Below are 21,443 nucleotides of genomic sequence, written 5' to 3'. Positions count from 1 at the left end.
GATAGTGGGGGAGGCTGTGAACCTAAAACTATGAACCTAAAACTTCTCTGGAAAATTGTCTATTCAAAATTTTAAAAGAAATAAAAATAATAGCATCATGGGGTTAAAAGCAAGAAGATAATAGAGGGCTCCTGTGTAACTTGAAAGCCATGTTGCCACCTTCCTCCCAAGCTTTGCTTATATTTCAAATAGATAATCATGGCCCTTTCTGGCCAATCAACTTTAGGAGTTTGAAATTCCTGAGAATGCCAGGTTGGGAGTGGGGGGTGTTTGCTGCTCCAGGATCAACAGATTCACATTCACCAACTAAGCACTACTAATCTAAAAAACAGCTTTCCACATATCTTTGGTATTCTTACGGCCCCCACCAAATTTTAATTCCTATGACAGTTTTCTCCTTCATCTGCCATTGTAGCAGGCTTCTACCTAATCCTTTATAAGAATTTCCATTCACAAAGATTCTATTCTCTTCCTTTTAACACCTTTCCCTTTGGCATTTCACAGCCTGTAAGACTGAGGAAAGGACCAAATCAAAAGAGAAAAGAAAAAAAGAGAGAGAGAACAAAGGTTATATACCACCTATCACTTAAGCCGAGTTCCAACAAGTCGCTACAAAGATACTTCTACTTACATCCCAGGGGCCTGAACTTAGTTATACAGCCACTCCAGCTTTCAGGAAGGGCTGGGAGATGTAGTCTTTATTAGATGAACATGAGCCCAGCCTAAAATGCTATTACTTCAGAAGAAAGGACAGGCAGCTGTGGAGGGACAACCTGCAGGCTCTGCCACACCCGTCCTTATATCCTCACTGCAATGGCTGACACATACATAGCTGGCACTCAATAAACATTTTTGCAATAAATATTTCAAGTCAATTCAACTTAAAAAAATCAAACATTTATTGAGAGTCTCCTGTATCAAGTTCAAATTCCTCTGTTTTAAGATTCCTTCATAAATTAGTACCATCCTCCTTATATAATCTTATTTCTTAATATTTAAGAGGCGATTTAGTATGCTCCAGAAAAGCACAGGCCTTGGAACCCAGCTGCCTGAGTTTAAATCCCAATTCTGCAACTTACTGAGAGTGTGATCTCAGGTGAGTAACATAATTTCTCTGTGCCTCAAGTTTCTCATGTGTAAAATGATGATGATGATGATGATGACAATACCAACTTTCTAGGGTTATTTGCAGATTAAATGAATGAATACATGTAGTATACTTAGATCAGTAACTGACACACAGAAAGCACTCAATAAATGGCAAGCAACTATTACTTCCCATCATAACCAGCCAACTAATTGTACCATGGCCTTTAAATTATCCTCTAGACTTTATCAGATCCCAGTATGTGGCAATCATTTTTACTTTTGTTCTACCTCTTGAACTCAAGGCAACTGTTTCAATCTTTTGATCTTGAGACATTTAATTTTCCACAACTTTGTTTATACTATTTTGCCCCAACAATAAAGCCTTTCTATTTCCTCCTGTTTATCTAATGCCTACAAGCCTCATCTCAAATCTGTTTATCTTATTAATTCTGGTTAAATAGTATGCATAGGAGACCTTCAAATACCTACACTCTCAGCTCCCCTCTCCTCGCACCAAGATGAGTGGTGGTTAAAGGTAAAGGAAAATGGCCAGATTCTCTTCATATACTTCAACACAAACAACATACTACAATAGGGTGAATGCAGTAGCAGATATGAGAATCTGTCTTCTACTAAGGCAGACATTAAAGGGATTTGCAAAATGTAAAATCATGCTGTCTTCTCACTAAATTGTTTGCTTTAGAAATAGTTACTTTTTGTTTTAAAATATGTCATTTATGTTAACATGCAATGGATTTATTACCATTACTGTTAATGAATAAATAAGCATTCTAAATTATCAATTTTATTTTCTAATGGAGCAAATATCCCTATATACATATTCAACATCTTACCTTTGGTCATACTACTCCCTTTACTTAAAGCCCCTTTCCTCTCTCATCTGGCTATAACTAGACACTACCAAGCCTTCAAAACTCAGCTCAAATTGTACCTCTTTCATCATCCCCTACCCCTCCTACTGCAAATGATTTCTTCCTACTTGAGTTGCCAGTGTACTTTATCTGAACCTCTCTCAAGATTAACATCTCTATGTGATTTATCTTCCTCGAGGGCAGATTATTATTCATCTTGTATCTCCAGCTCAGCTCACAGTGGGCATAAAATGAATGCTTTTGCAATGAATACTTCTAAAACTTAACAACTGATGACAAATTATATCTCAAAGAACAAGAAACAAGAATATAAATATAAAATGACTTTTAAAAATTAAGAATGGGTAGACAAATATAACTACAGATTTAAAGAGGACCTAAGATGACACTGGGTCCAACTTCTGATCTAAATTATCAGTTCAGTGTTTCTCCCAGTAAGAGTTCTTAGTTATTAAGAAGAAAAATAAATTATAGCTACCTAAGCCAAATGGAATTTATTAAAAAGATATCTCCAGAAAAGCAAGGAACTGGACTTATAAAAGGCCACACAGCCAAGACTATGCCCAAAAGCATGCCTGTGCTGCTGGCACAGATGTCAGAGTTTGCACCGCCCGCACTACTAACAGTCTAGACACTGGGTGGATGCCACACTTAGAACCACTGCCCCTGCTGCTTCCTAAACTAAGTGAGATCGTGTCTACTGCTACCAACTCTCACTGGAATGGATTTTTTCCAGTGTCATCTTTATAATACTAGCTTCCAGTCCAAAATTGGAGATAGGTATTTGATTGATGGAACCCAGGCATGTATCCATGCTCTAGATGAAAAAAAAGGGGGCTGGGAATAAAGCATCGAACATCTTCAGCTTTTCTAATGAAAAGAAGGCTCTGCCTCATAAATTGGGGAAATTTGCCAAATACAGGAAACGGGTTCAAGTGCTGAAAAGCCAAAAATGAGAAATGTTCACTATTCATAACCACCCGTATTGATGGCATTCAGGCAACCACATTACCCTAAATAGCAATTATCAAAACTATATGATACTCAAAGCACTGTGCCACAGATAACTTGTTGGTAATAAGGGAAAATATAAACTTTATAATAGAACAATTAGATTTTGTCACCACTTTACCCAGTGATCAATATCAGCATCACTAAGAGTAGGACAATGAAATATGTGCCTCTAGATACAATGCATTATGATACACACAGCACAAACTATAAATACTGGTGCCCAAAATGTTTTAAACCTCTAGATCTAGCTTTCAGCTTATAGGAAATAGAAAACAATGAATTAGATCAGACAAATTCAAAACATGAAACATTTTACAAGACAACTGTCTAGGTACCTGAACAGTCATGAGAAGAAAAAGGAAAATGTGGGGAGATGCATGTAGATTAAAATGTACATAAGAAATCTACAACTAAATGCAATTGCACAGTCTTTAAGTAAATCTTGCTTTGAACAAACCAGCAGTATAAATGACACTGTTGTGGGCTGAACTGTGCCCCGCCCCAAAAAATTCGTATGTTGAAGCCCTAATCCCCAGTACCTCAGATTTGGAGTTAGGGCTTTTAAAAAGGTAAATTAAAATGAGGCCATTAGGGTGGACCTTAATCCAATCTGACTGGCGCCCTTATAAGAAGGAAATTTGGACACACAGAAACGCCAAGGATGTGCACACACAGAGGAAAGACCATGTGAGGACACAAAAAGAAGACAGCCATGTGCAAGCCAGGGAGAGATCCTCAGGAGAAATAAAACCTTCCAACACCTTGATCTTGGACTTAACAGTCTCCAGAACTGCGAGAAAATTAATTTCTGTCGTTAAAGCCACCCAGTGTGTGGTATTTTGTTATAGCAGTCCTAGTAAACTAACACAGACATTTGGGGTATAAAGGGCAAAATTTTAATATGGGCTGGGTTTCTGATGATATTAAGAAATTGTTAATTTAGTTAGGTGTGAGAATGTGAGAATGTGATTATGGTTATATAAGAAAATGTTCTTACTTTTGAGAGATACATTCAAGTATTTAGGGATAAAAGTAAAACAATTTCTGTAATTTGCAATGCTACACCGAAAAAAGAGATGAAGCAAAAATGAGAAATATAAGAATTTTTCAATTTAGATTGTTATGTGGATACTAAGTAAACAGTTTTCTCTTCTTATAAATTTGAAATTTTCCACAATGAAAAGTGAAAAGAAAACATACCCATATTATACTGATTTAAAGAGGAAAAACTGATCATACAACAGAACAGAGATCCCTGAAATAAATGACAGGAATGACACAACTAAAAGACTCAAATGATGAAAAAAATAACAGAGAAAACTGTAACTATTCAGAAAACTGTAACTATTCATTTCACAAATATCTGTCGAGTGTATCCTATGTGCCAGTACTGTGCATACAGAGGTGAACAAAGGAGACGTGGTCCTGCTCTTAAGGGGCTTATAATCTAATAGAGGAAAGACATGTAACAAAACAAAGTAAACACAGTAAGCACAAATAAACAAGAAAAATATACAAATATGTAAGATTTTTGAAACAATCATTTTTTTAAAATAAGTTCCTCTTCCATCTCTAAAAGGGAGTTCCTCAGGGTTCTATTCTGGGTCTCTTCTACTCTACCCACTTAATCTCAATTAGCATATTTCAAACCCAGACATCTTTCTCATGTTTTATAACCATTCTTCAAGTTGCCTACAGACATCTACAAGTGTTTACCTCAAAGACATCAAACCTTGAACTCATATTTTCTTCCCCCAAAACTCTGTTCCTCCTTTAATCCCTCTTGGTAAAGCTGACCAAGAATTATGACTCCTTCTCTTTCACCCCTAATCAAACATATCACAAAGTCCTAATGATTTCATCTCATGAAAACTTTTTTTTTTTTTTTTTTTTTGGCGGTACACGGGCCTCTCACTGCTGTGGCCTCTCCCATTGAGGAGCACAGGCTCCGGACGCGCAGGCTCAGCGGCCATGGCTCACGGGCCCAGCTGCTCCGCAGCATGTGGGATCTTCCCGGACCGGGGCACGAACCCGTGTCCCCTGCATCGGCAGGCGGACTCTCAACCACTGCGCCACCAGGGAAGCCTGAAAACTTCTTAAATCTGTCTACTCCTCTCCTACCTAGTTCACTTACCTGGATTATTGCAATAATTTTCTAAATTGTCTTCCTGACTCCAGCCTTACTTCTCTCCAAATTCACTCTACACAGGCCAAAATAATCTCTCTAGAACAAAATCTGATGCTGTACTATTCTTAGAATAAAGTCCAGACTTCTTAAATGATCTGTAGGACCCAGCATCACCAGGCCCCTGCTTACCTTTACAGCCTCATTGTAAGGCTCTCCCCCTTCCTTCATACACACTGCTGTCCAATCCATACTGAACTTCCTTTTTTCACTCTTCAAATTTGCTATGTTCTTCCCTGCCTCTGGGCCTTCATATCTACTCTCAATCTCTAGTACTCCCACATCTATTTCCCTGGCTAACTCCTACTCCTTCTCATCTTAGAATCTCTCTTCTGGATAAGGTGCCCCTCCTCTGAGCTACCACTGCAGCTCATATGGCCTATCATTGTACTTATCACAGAGCACAGTAACTGCCTACATCCTCATTAAACTATAAATTCTACAAGGGCAGGGTCTCTATCTGTTCACTTAGTACCTGCTATATCAAAGGCCTTGATTGAATACATTAACTCTGTCAATGATGATTACTAAATTGATTTTCATCTTCATATTATTTATCTTCAGTTGGGCCCAAAAATTTCATGATATTTTTTCAATCCAAAAAGTCCTGACATGTTATCCTGTGGGAAGATTATCTATTTTAAGATTTAGAAAATTGTTAGAACTTCTTACAAGTGTCATTTTATTTTCACTTCAAATATGAAACTTGCAAACAAAAAGTTCCAGTTTTCAAAGCAGAGTAGTTACAACACTATTTCCCCTTTCCCCCTTATTCTAATTTCCTTGACCCCTCAAACATTATATTAATAAGTTTGCTATAGGGAAAGCACCTTCCCAGATATATGTATAAAGACATTTCACTGCAGAAATGCCTTTTTTTTTTTTTTTGACCGTGCCAAACGGCTTACAGGATTCCTCGCAGTGAAAGGGTGGAGTCCTAACCACTGGACCACCAGGGAATTCCAGAAATGCCATTATTTTTAAGACTAAAAAATTGTTAGCTTAACAAATCATCCTTCTATCTAAGGTAAACAGGCAGCATCCAATATTATGGTTTTGTTAAATAACAAGACTTTTTAATTACTCTTGCCAAACATTGAAGCATATTTCCTTCAAGCATCACTCAAAAACAAGTCTAGAAAATAAAATTAGACTATAAGAGTAATTTTCCTAGCTAAATAATCCTAGTTGTTTTATTTTAAAAAGTCAACTGAATTTAAAACAATATTTAGAATTATTTGGGAGATAAGAGTGTCCCAACATTTCTCAACAACATTCAACTATAACCAAAATGTGTTATACTTGGGGTTGTCAGATAAAACATAAGACACTCAGTTTAACCTTGAATTTCAGAAAGACAATTAATTTTTAGTCTAAGTACATCCCAAATATTGCATGTATTTTTATTTGCTAAATCTGGCAACCCTAGTTAAATTAACAGAATTATCACACCTAGCAAAATCTGACTTTACTTATACCTTTTTCATTATAAAAGTTATACAAATTTAGAAAACAAACAAACAAAAATGTCCATAATCCTACTAAGCTAACACAATTGGCATTTTAGTGCATTCCTGATCTTTTTCTTTTTTTTTTTTTGCAGTACGCGGGCCTCTCCCGTTGCGGATCACAGGCTCCGGACACGCAGGCTCAGCGGCCATGGCTCACGGGACCAGCCACTCCGCGGCATGTGGGATCTTCCCGGACCGGGGCACGAACCCGTGTCCCCTGCATCAGCAGACAGACTCTCAACCACTGCGCCACCAGGGAAGCCCGCTTATGTATTTTAAATGGTTATATTCACCCTTCCTTAAAATGATACATTCTCTGTAATTATTTTCATGCCAAATAATGGTTCTTGGAATAGATGTATCATAACTTAGTCTCCTATTGTTGAAAATTTAAGTTGCTTCCAATATGCTGCTACTATAAATAACATTGCTCTGAATATTCTCCTGCATACACCTGTTTCTTATCTTTTTCTTTCTTTTTCCTGTATTTATTTCTTTAGGATATTCTCAAAAGTGAAATTACTGAATCAAAAGTTTATGAAAAGATTATGAATAGTCTAACAATTCTGGATACATTCTGCCAAATTACAATCCACTAGCAATATTTGAATATGCCTGCTTTACTAAAATCTAACATTACATATTACTATTTTCAAAAAATCTGAAATAAGTATAAAATAGTATTCCATTTTGCTTTAATAAATGCTTTAATAAGCATTTCTTTGATTACTGAGAAGATCTAACCTTCTGACAATTGCTTATAGGTTGTATTTCCTCTGCTATCAACTGTCTGCTCATTTCCTTTACCCATTTCAAAAAATGTTTTTGTTCATTATAATAATAAAGCTTTCTGAAGTGAAGACTAAAACAGCCAACTGTCTAAAATTCTAGTCACATGGACCAAATGAAAAACTAGTTTATATCTACAATTCCCAGTGCCTTCCAGAAATTACTACAAAAATACTTTTAATGTAAACTTTCATTTTATTTATATGTATATTATCTCAAGGTTCATTTCATGGAAATCATAACTCTCATAATTAAAATTAATTAAAAAGTTGAGATGACTGAAATTTCCTGATATTAAAATAAATACCAGAAAGATCAGTTCAACCTAGTACTTGGATATGCCACAGAACTAAACTTGATCATCAAAACAGAAATCATGTTGCAGATCTAATCTCTTTAATAATCTAGAGACACCAAAAAACTCTGATTCTGCAAACAGAGTTAACTCTCCAATGCTGTCAGTAATCTTACAAACATAAATATGCACTACTGGTTTCAAGAGAAGACAGATTAAGAAAGTAAGTAGCTCAGCAAAACTTCATCAACACCATTAGAGCAGAACTCAAAGCTCACATCAAGCTAATAGCAAGCCTTTAAATGGCAGAGATTTTAGAAGTAACCTAATTCAATCTCTTTCCTCTCCCATCCCCCACCCATTTTGCAGGGGAAGAAACCAAGGCATAATGAAGTGAAATAAACTTTCAAGATAGTCATAAAGCTACTTCGGGGAAAGAATATCTGCTTCACCCTGTAATAACAAAATTTTATTGAGTGCATTATTTGAAGCTCTACAGATAAGAGAAGTGAAAAAACCGGTTAAGTCCTTGCTCTCAAGGAGCTTACATGCTACTGGGGAACGGAAGAAAGGAAGGAGGGAGTGAAGGAAGGAACAAACGAGGGAGGGAGGGAGGAAGGAAGAGAGAAAGGAGGAAAGGAAGGAAGGAAGGAAGTTTCTGATAGGGATAAGTATTCTGAATTAAAATACATAGGGCAACATGGCAGAGCAAGCCTAGAGCATCAAGGACCACTTCAGATGGGGTGGTGTGGGAAAGACTCAGAGAAAATTTCTTTAAAAGCTGAGATCTGAATGACAACAAGAAGTCACCAACAGGAAAATCAAAGGAGAGAGCATTCTGATTAGAGATTCTCTTATATCCAAATGTTAGTCAAGGTACAGCAGGGGGTGAAAGGGAGGGTGGCAATGCTTCTTTTGAACAAAATGTGTACCATTTAAGTATAAAAGATACTACAGATTCAATAATAAATATGGCACTAACATGATGATTTTTTTCAAATGATACACAAACTAAGATAAAATACTGTGAAAGGAAAATATCTAAATGATGATGATTTAACTTAATCTACTTTGAAAAGATACATAGAATAATTAACCAACTTTTCAATGATCGCATTTGAAGGTGACAAAGTAAAGGCACTTTAAGATTTATAGATAATTTTTTAAATTCTTAGAAGATATCAGAAGGAATCAGGACAAGATAATGCTAATAAAGATTTTCAAATACGATGGAAAATTAACATTAGTCAGAAACTTCAGTTTCCAACTTTTCTAATCCATTTTTGACACCTGCATATACAACAGCCTAAGACTTTTTTCCCAGGAAAACTATTTATATTAAATGACACTAGGAATATTGGGCTAAGAGAATAAGATGTTTCAGTCAATAATTCTGCTTTTTTAAAAGATCAGGGTTTTTGGTTGTTTTTTTTTTTTTGTAGTACGTGGGCCTTTCACTGTTGTGGCCTCTCCCGTTGTGCAGCACAGGCTCTGGACGCGCAGGCCCAGCGGCCACGGCTCATGGGCCTAGCCGCTCCACAGCATGTGGGATCTTCCCAGACCAGGGCACGAACCCATGTCTCCTACATCGGCAGGCGGACTGTCAACCACTGCACCACCAGGGAAGCCCAGATCAGTTATTTTTAATACATGTATATTTCACTTTCCCCACTGCAATCACTGAAATACATGGTTTATGCCTTATACTTCTTTACGTTCCTCCACAGCACCTAACAGAGATGTAATGAAAGGGCAAATCCCAATAGGAGTAGCAGCAATATAGATCTCAACAGCTTGTGCGCTAAAGGGGAAAATAGAGGGGGAAAAATACTTCATTCCTAGAAATGTCTTAACACATTATCACAAAGGAACAATTCTACAGCTCATAAACCTTGAATAAGTTGCACCCAGCTCACTGAAAAATCATTCTGTAATCAAGTAAGTAGTTTAGTACTGTCAGCATTTTAATAACTAAAAAATAAATAAAACTTTTTAAATTTAATTAAATTAAAAACCACCCAACCAGTTTATGAGGTTTTAAGCCAGACTATAGATGTTATGCCATATCTGATCCAATCTGGTTCCACCCGTCCTCCTTCACATAAAGCTACAGGCCCTCCGCATCTGTGTCCCCCATCTGAGGTCACGAGTGCTGGTGCAAAATCTCTGCCATCATTCCCCAGGTCATCCAGTTCTCCCTCACCCCATTTTTTGGTTTGCTGCTGTCAAATAAAGTTACTAATACAGAAGGAATACTGAGGATTCTGGCTTGGTAAAAGTCCTAAGCATACCTACCATCTATGGAGCACCTTCTATAACCAGGCACCTATTTCTTAACTTTTACAGAGTCTTGAGGTATTATTACTTTCATTATACAGATATATAAACCCAGAAATAAGGTTACTTACCCAAGGTCACACAGTTAATTAGTCTGTCAGGTTCAGGGTTCCTTCCTTCCCAAGAAACAGATCAATGACCATCCCATCAAAAAAAGGCCAAGATAATGACAATAAGAGGCAGAGCCACCAATACAAGTGAACAAGGTCAGAAAGCAGCAAATCCAGAAAAAGGAACTCCACAATCTTTTCCACCTACTTTAAACCCACTGCCTCACAACAATCATAAGCTTGAGAAGGCCTGGAGAACGTTTTTTCACGCTGATAATCTAATTTGGAGACTACATGACTTGCTGACATCTAGCGCAAAGACTGAATTTTTATATACTCATTATTATTCATTTTAAGAAATTTTCATTTAATAAGGTTAATGATACATAGATAGATCCAATTCAGCTCTAACATAGCTTACAAAACCATTTTAAAAGTATTATTGAAAGTCCTACTGAGTGCCAGACACAACAAGAAAGAAAGGAAGGAGGGGGAAACATTTATGAGAACTAAACAATGTGCCAGGAACTGTTATGTCTCCTCTACATTCATTAACTTATTCAAGATAAATAACCCTCTGCAGTAAGATTATCCCCACTTTACAGATATCATCCCCAATGCCACACAAAGCCAAGATTCAAACCAAGGAGAGACCAATTCCAGAGCCCTAAACGAAGTAGTTTTTGTTTTTTTGCATTTCTCGAAAAGCCTATAGTCTAAAGCAGAAACAGACAAGCTACAATGCAATGTTTATTAGTATCACAACAGGGAGGAAAATAGAATGCTCCAAAACCACAGATGAGAGATTACTAACAGAGTCTATAGTCTCAGTGAAGGTTTTCAAGATGATGACATCTAGGCTGAGAGAGACCACAACTATGAGCCATCCAGAACAGAAAGACAATCTGGTCCACACTCTCTAAAAATACCTGATATCCAAATGATCAAGAGCCCTAACTTTGATATTTTATATAAGCAAATAATTTCTAGCCAATGTTATATAGCAAAGACAGTGCCGAAATATGTCTAGTATCCCATAAAATACACAGGTCTATGTATCATATATACGAAGAAAATTAAGGTTATTCAACGCCCTTTGGAAATCAATCATTCAGGATAAACAATTTGATAACTGAACTAACAGTTTACCCTCTGGTTTTCATACTATTTCATATTAAAAAATCTTTTTAAGAAAAAACTTTAATGCCCCTGTAAATGTATACAGACCATACATTTAACCTTTTCTTGTAAGAGAGAACATGACAAACTTTCATTATTATTCTAATACTATTAGAAACACAATTGATACCCAAAGCTAAGTAGGTGCACAAGGCTGTTTTCCTTTACTATCTACAGTTTTTAGTTTTTCCTATTTCTTTGCTGCTATCATGTCAGCAATCTTGCTGTTGTTATCAATATGTATATTTATGACAACATTTCAATTCTAAATTATTCCTTTTAATCTATTACCTGAGAAACCACAAGCATCATGTATAAAATAAAAATAAGTTCTCAGTGAGAGCTTTATTTATAAGTAACTACTTATAAAAATGGTATCTACTTTGGGGTTTTTGCATGTTTCAGAGAGATGAGGAGCTGCCACTTGGTCTATATAAGTTAAGAGTTATAACTTCAAATTTTCATACCTCTATTTAAGATGTCTCTCTTGCCTTCTTTAAACTCAACTCAGATATTCCAAGCAACCTTACCTGAAACCCCAGACCAGGTTACATAACCTTCTGAAGCTTTCTGTAAGACATATCCTAAGCTGCCCCATCCTTGCTACACGCCACTGCATTTGCATGTTTCTCCAGTATGACTGTCAGCTCCTTAACAGTCTCTTATCTCTCCTTCTCTAGCACTGAACCCATTCTCTGCCTTATAAATGCTTGCTGAATAAAACAATGTCAGAGAATGAAACCAACGGTATAAAGAGCCATAAAACCATAACACTCCATACAGTAAAAACGAACTTTCATACTCACAATGATATTAACTTTCTTCTGAAAATACACACTTAGGAAACATAAACTTGAGGGAAAATCACAAGAAAAGTATTAAGCACAAGCATGTGACAACATACTATTAAGCTGTTTTACCCACTGCACCCTCAAAAAAAATCTGTTTATCTTGGGGGGAAGAAAGCAAAATACATAACTATATTTTTCCCAGGCAACCATATACTTTTTTCCACCCTAAGTTCAAAAAAACCTGACATTTAAGGAATGGTGATTGTTAATTGTCCAAGCTAAAATAGAAGTTTTTTGGGTGTATCTAGCTATTTTGAGGTGTTAAAATAAAATAAAAGTCACCCATTACAAACAGCCATAGATCTTGATGTTGGAAGGCTCTCAGAGGTCATCTAATGCCATTTATATACTCCTCCTCATTGCAGAAAGAGTTCAGGTTGGTAGAGAGCATCCAATCCACTTTTCATTCAATACACCCTACATTTTTGCCTCCGTTTGTCTTTCCCTCACGGATCCTCTGGACCCACGCAAAACATGTCTTCTGCCTTGCAGATAGCAGCCTTTCAAAATCCATTTTATTTTGCTCTACTTATTTTATTTTACGGTTTGACTTATTTTAGTGATTAAAAGTAATATACATGCTTATCTATTTCAATGACTTCTTTGGCTTCTCAAAAATTATCCAGTAAAATGAAAACACCAGGCACGTTTATAGGTGTTCCTTTGTAAACCTTATCTTTTTGGTCCTCATAACCACCCTATGAAATAGGCAAGGCAAGTATCATCAACCCCATTTAATGAATCATCAATACAGAGTAGTAGTTGAGAGTCACTATAAGGCAAATTTAGAAGCAAGAGACCTGCCTCTTATGAGCTGTGTGATCATAAGTTACTTTCTCTACGCCTGTTCCCTCATCTGCAAACTGGGAATGACATTATAATAGTTCCCACCTTAGATAGTTTTTGCAAAAATTAACTAGATAATGCGTATTATCTTATATAATAACTGACACATTCAAAACTCAATAATGTTAGTTTATTATTATTATGCAAAGAGAAGAAAACTGTGGCAAGTCACTTACGCTCTCAGAATCTCATAGCAGCACTAGATCAGGAACTAAGGTCTTACGTTCTATCCACCTTGTCTTCCACAAAACCAAAAAATGTTTTTAGTTATATTTGCAGCTTAAAGATGATTTTTTTTTCCATTCCCTTTGGCCAACCAAAGTTTCTAAAATCTACTATTATCATTCTCCTCTTCCAAATGAAATTCTCACAAGTACAAAAATTGCTAGAGTTCTCTATCTAGAAAAGGAAATTCTCAGTGGAGCATAATAAAGTTCTACTACATCTAGCATGCAAACATAATGAAATTTACAAGCAAAATGAGAAGTATCATATTAATTGCTAAACGAACTGGTTTCTCCAACCTACTATTGTTAGATTATCTTTTAAAACTTTTATCTGATATTTTCAAATGGTAGAGATTGCTATTTTATTGTTTGTGAAACCAAGTGCAACAGGAGAAACCTGTTTCATCTATCGAAACTATTGACAAGGGCTTCCCTGGTGGCGCAGTTGTTGAGAGTCCACCTGCTGATGCAGGGGACACGGGTTCGTGCCCCAGTCCGGGAAGATCCCACATGCCGTGGAGTGGCTAGGCCCGTGAGCCATGGCTGCTGAGCCTGTGCGTCCAGAGCCTGTGCTCTGCAATGGGAGAGGCCACAGCAGTGAGAGGCCCACGTACCGCAAAAAAAAAAAAAAAAAAAAAAACTATTGACAAAATTGACAAGAAATATAAAACACATGTCAGAATTTTTAAAAATTAGAACACCCCATTGTTCATAGCAGCACTATTTACAATAGCCAAGACATGGAAGCAAACTAAATGTCCATTGACAGATGAATGGATAAAGAAAATGTGATATATATACACAATGGAATATTACTCAGCCATAAAAAAGAATGAAATAATGCCATTTGCACCAACATGGATGGACCTGAAGATTATCATACTAAGTGAAGTAAACCAGACAAAGACAAATATCATATGATATCCCTAATATGTGGAATCTAAAAAGTGATAAAAATGAACTTATTTACAAAACAGAAATAGACTCACAGACATGGAAAACAAACTTTTGGTTACCAAGGGGAAAAGGGAGGGGGGAAGGAGGGATAAATTGGAAGTTTGGGATTAACATATACACACTACTATATATAAAATAGATAAACAACAAGGACCTACTATATAACACAGGGAACTATATTCAGTATCTTGTAATAATCTATAATGAAAAGAATCTGGAAAACAATATATATATACATATGTATAACTGAACCACTTTGCTGTATACCTGAAACTAACACTTTTTAAATCAACTATACTTCAATTTGAAAATTAAATAAAATAGGGGACTTCCCTGGTGGTCCAATGGTTAAGAATCCACCTTCCAATGCAGGGGTCGTGGGTTCAATCCCTGGTTGGGGAACTAAGATCTCACGTGCCGCAGGGCAACTAAGCCCGTGTGCCACAACTACTGAGCCCGCGCACCACAACAAAAGATCCCACATGCCGCAACTAAGACCCAACGCAGCCAAATAAAATAAATACATAATTAGAAGCCTAGACTCATTAGTGAAAAATTAAGCTGCCTAACTCATGCATAAAAATTTTATAGGTTCACTACTATTGGCAAACAGGTGGTCCTAGGATTTAAATAGTAACATCTAATCTCATTTTTCCCATTAATGTTAACCAGGAAGCTTGGGTTAGTGTTAGAATCAATTCTAGAATATTGAGAGGAAAAAATAGATGGAGGAAAGAAGACATTAACTGAATTACAATTTAGTACCAACTTGATAGGCAGTAATACATCTTTGCATAGGAAGACTAGGACAAAGTCAAATCAAAATATTGTTCCACTAACAGCAGGGCAAAATATGAGACAAAGATTTTAAACGAAAGAATACAGTCCATGAGAGAAGATCTTTGTGGAAATAAAATAATAAATGAATACGGTCTGATGGCTATTAGCTGCTGAGACAACAAAATCACTATAAAACAACCTAAGAAACCATACTGTCTGCCAGTATATGTATAGTCTCCCATCAGTGGTTGACTTTTCACTAAACTAAACTATAATTTATTCAAAGTGTCATACCAAGGTAAATTTACTAAAGAGAAACTATTCAAGGAAATACCTAATATCCCCTGTAACAACCATTTGCATTTATACAATGCTCCTAGCAAGGGGACTCAAAAATGACAAAGTACATCTTGAAGCACAGAATAAATACTCTACATTGTTTATCAAAAACTAGTGTTACATGTCTCTTAAACCTTCAAAACTGAAAACCACAAGTTTGTATTTTTACTAAAAATAGTGTTTGTTATTTGCATCCCCTCTGGTGAAGTTTGATTTTTAAAGTCCTGTAATTTTGCCTACTGCTGATAATGAGGGAAGAATATGGGTGTACATAATACACAGGGTAAGGGAGAGGTTGAGAAATCCTTCACTGGTACATGAATGAATTCTACACTTCCCTTTTAAAATGTGCTAGTTTTCTGGAAATGTGACATTCAAAAAATCCCTTTGGGTTTGCATTATTTTCATATTTGTGACTTGAAAGATAGTCTTCAAAGAGCCAGACCACTTATTTTTAGTCATTTACCAGGTAGACTGTGTTTTCGCCATAAATTCCAACAGCTAGTGGGTGGGGTGTGTGTTATACGTACATATAAACACACACATCCATGTGCATGTGTATATCTTTAGAAAAATGTTTGCATAGTTTAAATTAAGGACATCAACATCACACTTTGTATCACAAAAAAATGACGTTAGAAAATTTGGAAGAATTTTAATAAACTCAACTTGTAAAACCTAACATGTCTTTAAAAAAAAAAAAACCCCACCTCTGCGCTGACATGATTAGCTACACCATTCAAATGGTGCGAGGTATCTGAAGCATGCTGCATCTAAACTCTTATCATGCTATTTGGGGTGTGCTATTTTGTGGAGAGGTTCATATGAAACTGCTAAAACCTAAAGTAACAGGACAATATACTTTACATATCAGAAGCTGAAATAAATGAGGAAAACAGTATGGCAAAGACATAATTCACATTTATTTTGGAACCAAAGCTCATCCCAAAAATTCCTTGTCAACCATCCAGAAGTAGCCCAGCTTTTTACCAACCAAGCAGCTTTTTACTATAGCAACTTCATTACCAAGATTACCGAAATTTTCCACACACTTCTAACAGTCTGTATGTGTTGTTACCTGGGCAACATTCAAAAAGGGCTTTTAGCTTTATAGAACTGGTAGGTCAAAGAGAAGTAAAGCTTCTTCAAATTGACTGTGCATCATTTTAATTAGAAGCAGTGAGTATGAAATCATCAACAGACAGAAAACCTTGAGAACTACCACCAGAGCTTCAATTTGATTAACAGACACAACTTACTGTCATTTGTCTTCATTTCTAGCCACCTAATTCCCCTGTGGAACAAAGCAAGCTCCATCCAAGACTTCAAAACATCTCCAGTCATACAGGCTGTCAAAGAGATAAATGCTGAAATCAAAGGAACTTCTTTGAGTAAAGAATCTATCCTTCACAACTGGCTATAGTATGAAATACTCTACTTTGCTGCCCTAAATTCTGAAAAGCAGTCAGCTCAGCTGTGGATCTGTATAAACTGCCTTTCTGCCTAAACCAAACCTGCCTCCAAAAATTAAGATCCAGTCATTTAGAAAGCACATTTTTAAAGACGCTTTGAAAAGACTTTCAAAACTGCTTCCTGTACTGCTACAGCCAATTTGATGCTGTCTATTTGACCAAACAAAATATAATGGCATCTCCTTACAAAGAAAATATTTTCCCTTTCTTTCCAACAGTTTTAGGATTGATAAACTCAAGGTTGTTTCTCTTACACTAATAATTTTTCCCTCAGCTTTTACTCTAAGGATACTTAAGTGTTCTCTGGGTCATAGTCTAATCAGGAGCACAGCATACAAAGCTTACTTAACATTAAGAAGTACTAGATGACTCCAGAGACAAAAATGAAAGACGAGTTGAAAAGCAGAAAGGAAAACTGGCCTTCAAGGCTCTTCACCATCTGGTACTGACTCTTTCTTGCCTAGCTCTTTCCCTCCATTCCTTTGACTGCCCCGGCCTCTGGCCCAGAAAGGCCTTTCTCTATATACTATTTGTCCTATTTCCACATGTCCAAATCCTACCCATTCTTCAAAGCATGGTTTAAATGTCACCTCTTCCCATATCCTTACAACTAAAAGTAATCTCTCCCTCCTCTCTCTAACTTGTACTGCCTTACCTTTATCTCTTTAGTACACATTACTTTCTGCCTTACATTATCTTTGTTTCCATATTTAATCCCCCACGCAAGCATAATGCCTCACGGTCAAGGTTCATGCCTTATTCATCTCTATTCAAACTGCTTAACACAATGTCTTACATATATTAAACACTCTAATTGAGCTACATGAATGGGTTGGGTTAGGAAAAGAGATAAGTCCACTAGAAACAACTCCAGATTAGGAGTCCCCAGACCTGGCTTTGCTAATGACTAGCTATGTGACCTTGAACTTCAATCTTTTAGTGTGTTCATCCACAAAGTGACGAGGGGGAACTAAACCAGTTTTTAACTATAAACTGTTATCCATTATCTGGCTGTAAAATCAATTTGGGTGCCAAAACCCAGCATTTTTTAATAAAATGAAATAGAATAGAAAATACCAAAGTGTGTTGTAGGCAGTGCTGTGGTATGCTGTAAATGTTTAACTGGCTATCCAAAAGAGAGAGAAAAGCTCTGAACTGTAACATTTGCAGGTGTCCCTGGTGTAAATACTCCCACCAGGGCCAATTTCAAGCTACACATGGAGTTCCGTGGGAAGAGAGGCAGGATTGCGCTTACAAGCCAACTGATGAGACAGCTCCAGCAAGGTCCTGAAAAGATAAGTATTGTTTCACCAAACTTTTCTTTCAACTGTGTGTGTGTGTGTGTGTGTGTGTGTGTGTGTGTGTGTGTGTTGAATCAGGGTATAAGATGTATTTCTTACTGTGAGCCACAGTCAAAACAGTTCATAAATGTTCAGCTAAGCAATCTCCTAGTCTCTCTTCCATGTATGCTACACAATGCAATACATCTCACTCTTAGTTACATATGTAATCTCTTCACCACCAAAATTGATATGTCTCTTCAAAAATGAGAGTAACAGAGGTGCCTATTGATACCGCCAGAAGGCAAATTACAGGGAGTGGAAATTTGTCTTAGGAAGTATTAGCAAAAGGCCAAGGTTCTCAGCCTTTGTTCAGTTACAACCGAGGGCTACAACACCCTACTAGTAGCAATGGCCCATTTAGCAAAGGGTTAGGAGAAAGAGGAGGAGAGGAAAAGGAAATATAGTATGAAAAAAGGGCCATGTAATTGTGATATGTGCCCATTCCCCCACTCCACTAAGAACCTGGGTACAGAGAAAACCAGTGCTGTAAAAAAAAGGAAATTTCCATACCTGGTGTTTCCCTGTCAAATTCTCCAGCACAAGCCTGCACTGAGAACCCCCTACTACTAAAATTAAGGTTTTGCCATGGACTAGAGACATGTAGTACTTGTTGAACTTAGAAGAGGCAAGGGGGAAAATAGTACAGCAAACAGTTGTTAGACTTGATATTCTGGGAAAACCAGGCTTTTATTGAAAAAAAATACTTTATTTTCTTCTTATTTAAGCTTACTAAACTGGGTGAGAAGGGAAGTTTCTTGAATATATTTTTGGCTGTACTATGTCTATCACAACAACACAGTCTGTAGCCAGATTTTTCATGAGTGTTTATAAAGAATTGTGTTTTCTATTTTTAAGGTTATTTAGAAAACAAGAAGGCTCAGAATTTCAAGTGGGCTAATAATCTTAGCCCAAATCTAACTCCAAATCAACTGAATATATGCCTATAAGTTTCCCAGGAAAATCCCAAAAATTACACAAAAAAACACCAAAAGATGACAAAAAGAGGTCAGCAAGAGCACAAACTTGCAATACTCAAGTATGGCATCCTATCTGTTGAATGAGTGCAATATGGAAAGTAAATGAAGTATGAAAAAGAGAATGCTGAGATACAAGTTCTGCTTAATTCCATTAACTATTCCTTATTAGGGTCCACTGATAGTCAGGTACTTATACCTAATTTCAAATATTGACCATAAAGTGAAAATTATTAACCACTCTGAAAAACCAAGAGTCAGGTCAAGCAATGTCTTTTTCCATGCTCACAATATTAAACCTCTCCTTAAAAACTGAGTATGTTTTGGGACTTCCCTGGTGGTCCTATAAAGACTACATCCACTTCTCTCCAGATGACTTGTTAATACATAATACCAGGGCACATTTTGACCTGATTTAATAGAGACATCAGTCTAACTCAGTCTCAACTAACTCCCCTACCAAGCGAGCATTTTTAATACAATTTGAAGATAATGCATACATTAAATTCATCTGGTCTTTCTCCTTTGTAATTTCATTGTCAGTTTCACATGGAACTTTGTTGAGATAACGAATCACAGGCCAGTTTTCCAGTAGGAGCAACTTGTGGACCAATATTTTCCATGCACAAAATCCACTTCAAATTTGACCACAAGCAAACTTCATGTTTGTATCTTCTGACATCATACTACTGGATATTCTACAAAAGTGCAGCAGAAGCCACATATAAACACTATTATGAGAAAAGTCAGAAGGTTTTCACGATATCGTGTTGTCAGAATCGTTAAGAAGCAACTACTTACCTCCCACCATGTACAAGATAATTTAAATGTATTTTTAAAAATCCCTAAACCTTCCCGTACCAAAAATGCAGACCCTGAAATCAGTTTCCAGTCAGCGCTGAAATCTGTCAGGCAAGCAAAAGTTCTCCTTACCGTTAGCATAATGAGGTTGACAATTCTTATCACTTACATGAAACCCTCAGTTCTGCAAGTGACCAGGTGAATTTTGGTACATTTTCTAAGATGATCCTGAGAAGTATAAGAATACACAAGCACCTGGACACACTGCCCTGGGATCAGAAACAAACCCTGTCGGTCCAGTCCCCTAGCACCCGGACACCTCCCGCTGGCCAGTGGCCCCTTTCCACATGCTGACGCACTGCCCAGTCCTGCACCGTTGGCGACCAGTGCAAACTACTAGCCCAGTCTCAGAAACTTTGACTCAGTTATCAGTACACGGAGCACCCACAACCTGGACGGGGGTTGTTTGGCATGGCCAGGCGGTCAACTTTGAAGCGGGGCATTTCTTGCAAGTAGAGATCTGCCCAGGACGCAGCCTAACCCATCCAGCAAAACCACAAGCATCAACAGCAGGAGAGGAGCAAAGACCCGGGCGGAGACAGGGGGAGCGCGAGGGCAAGACGCGGTCACGAACAGATGCCTGAATGTGGGTAAGAAAATAACCTAACCACACGCCCCCCGGACGTGGGGCTGCTGGGACTGAGAACCCGGCAGCAGGCACGGCGCAGCAGCGGGCGGCAGCGGCGGAGGCGGCGGCGATGTCAGGACGGCACAGCTGGAAACGAGCTCCCAAGTCACCAACCCCGCCCCCAGGTGAGGGGCGCCGACCCCGACAGCCGGCCCGCCCGGGCCGCGAAGAGCCGCCGCCCGGGAGAACCGCGATGTCCGGGAAGCCACCGACAGTCCCGAACCCTCCCCGAGTCTTCCTCCCGAGGTCCTCTCGCATCCCGTCCCGGGCCTGGCCCCCACCGCTACCCTCCCCGGCTCGCCCCGGCGCCAACACCCCCAGCCCGGCTCCGGGTCTCTTGTCTGCCCGCCGGCCCCTAGGAGGCCGCCCTCACCTCACCTCCTCACGTCTCCGCGGGCAGGGCCGGAACAACTCTGCCAGGCACCCGGGTCCCACCCGCCGCCCCGCGCTCTGCGACCGGGCCCGTCCCGTTCACTCCGCCGCCGCCAGAGCCCTGGGAGGGCGGAGGGAGCAGGGCGGAGTGAGCGGAGAGCGGAGGGGAGGAGGACCGCCCGGCAGGAAGAGGCGAGGGAGGGGGCGGGCCGGGGAGGAGGAGGAGGAGGCGGTGGCGAGTCGGGAGCGTGCGCGTCTGGGCCCCTCGGCGCGGCGTGCGCGCTCCTGAGGGTGGAGGCGCCTTCTCTGCCCTGGGCGGCGGGCGCGCACGCGCGTACACGTCCCCGCGTGGCCGTGGTAGGGTTAGGGCCCGCGAGTGAAGACCCGGCCGACCTGGCTTGTTACGAGTAGGAACCGGCGAAGGGGCGGGATGCGCTCGGGGCGCTTCAGA

At 38.6% G+C, this 21,443-nt stretch overlaps 1 protein-coding gene across 2 annotated transcripts in view; it reads right to left on the bottom strand.

The window, feature by feature from the left end:
- The window catches only part of RABGAP1L (RAB GTPase activating protein 1 like), a 682,701-nt gene extending 661,570 nt beyond the window's left edge, over positions 1-21,131 (bottom strand). Inside the window, exon 1 of one of the 2 annotated variants that reach the window (XM_060034268.1) lies at positions 20,994-21,131. The gene's annotated coding sequence lies outside the window, so the exon portion shown is untranslated. The remainder of the gene's footprint in view (positions 1-20,993) is intronic. The other variant, XM_060034260.1, reaches the window with a different exon arrangement.
- Positions 21,132-21,443: the final 312 nt, after the last annotated feature.

Source organism: Delphinus delphis, chromosome 1 (genome assembly GCF_949987515.2).
Source record: "Delphinus delphis chromosome 1, mDelDel1.2, whole genome shotgun sequence".
Taxonomy (NCBI): domain Eukaryota; kingdom Metazoa; phylum Chordata; class Mammalia; order Artiodactyla; family Delphinidae; genus Delphinus; species Delphinus delphis.
Note: the sequence above shows the minus strand (reverse complement) of the source record. Positions and strands in the feature narration are given on the sequence as shown.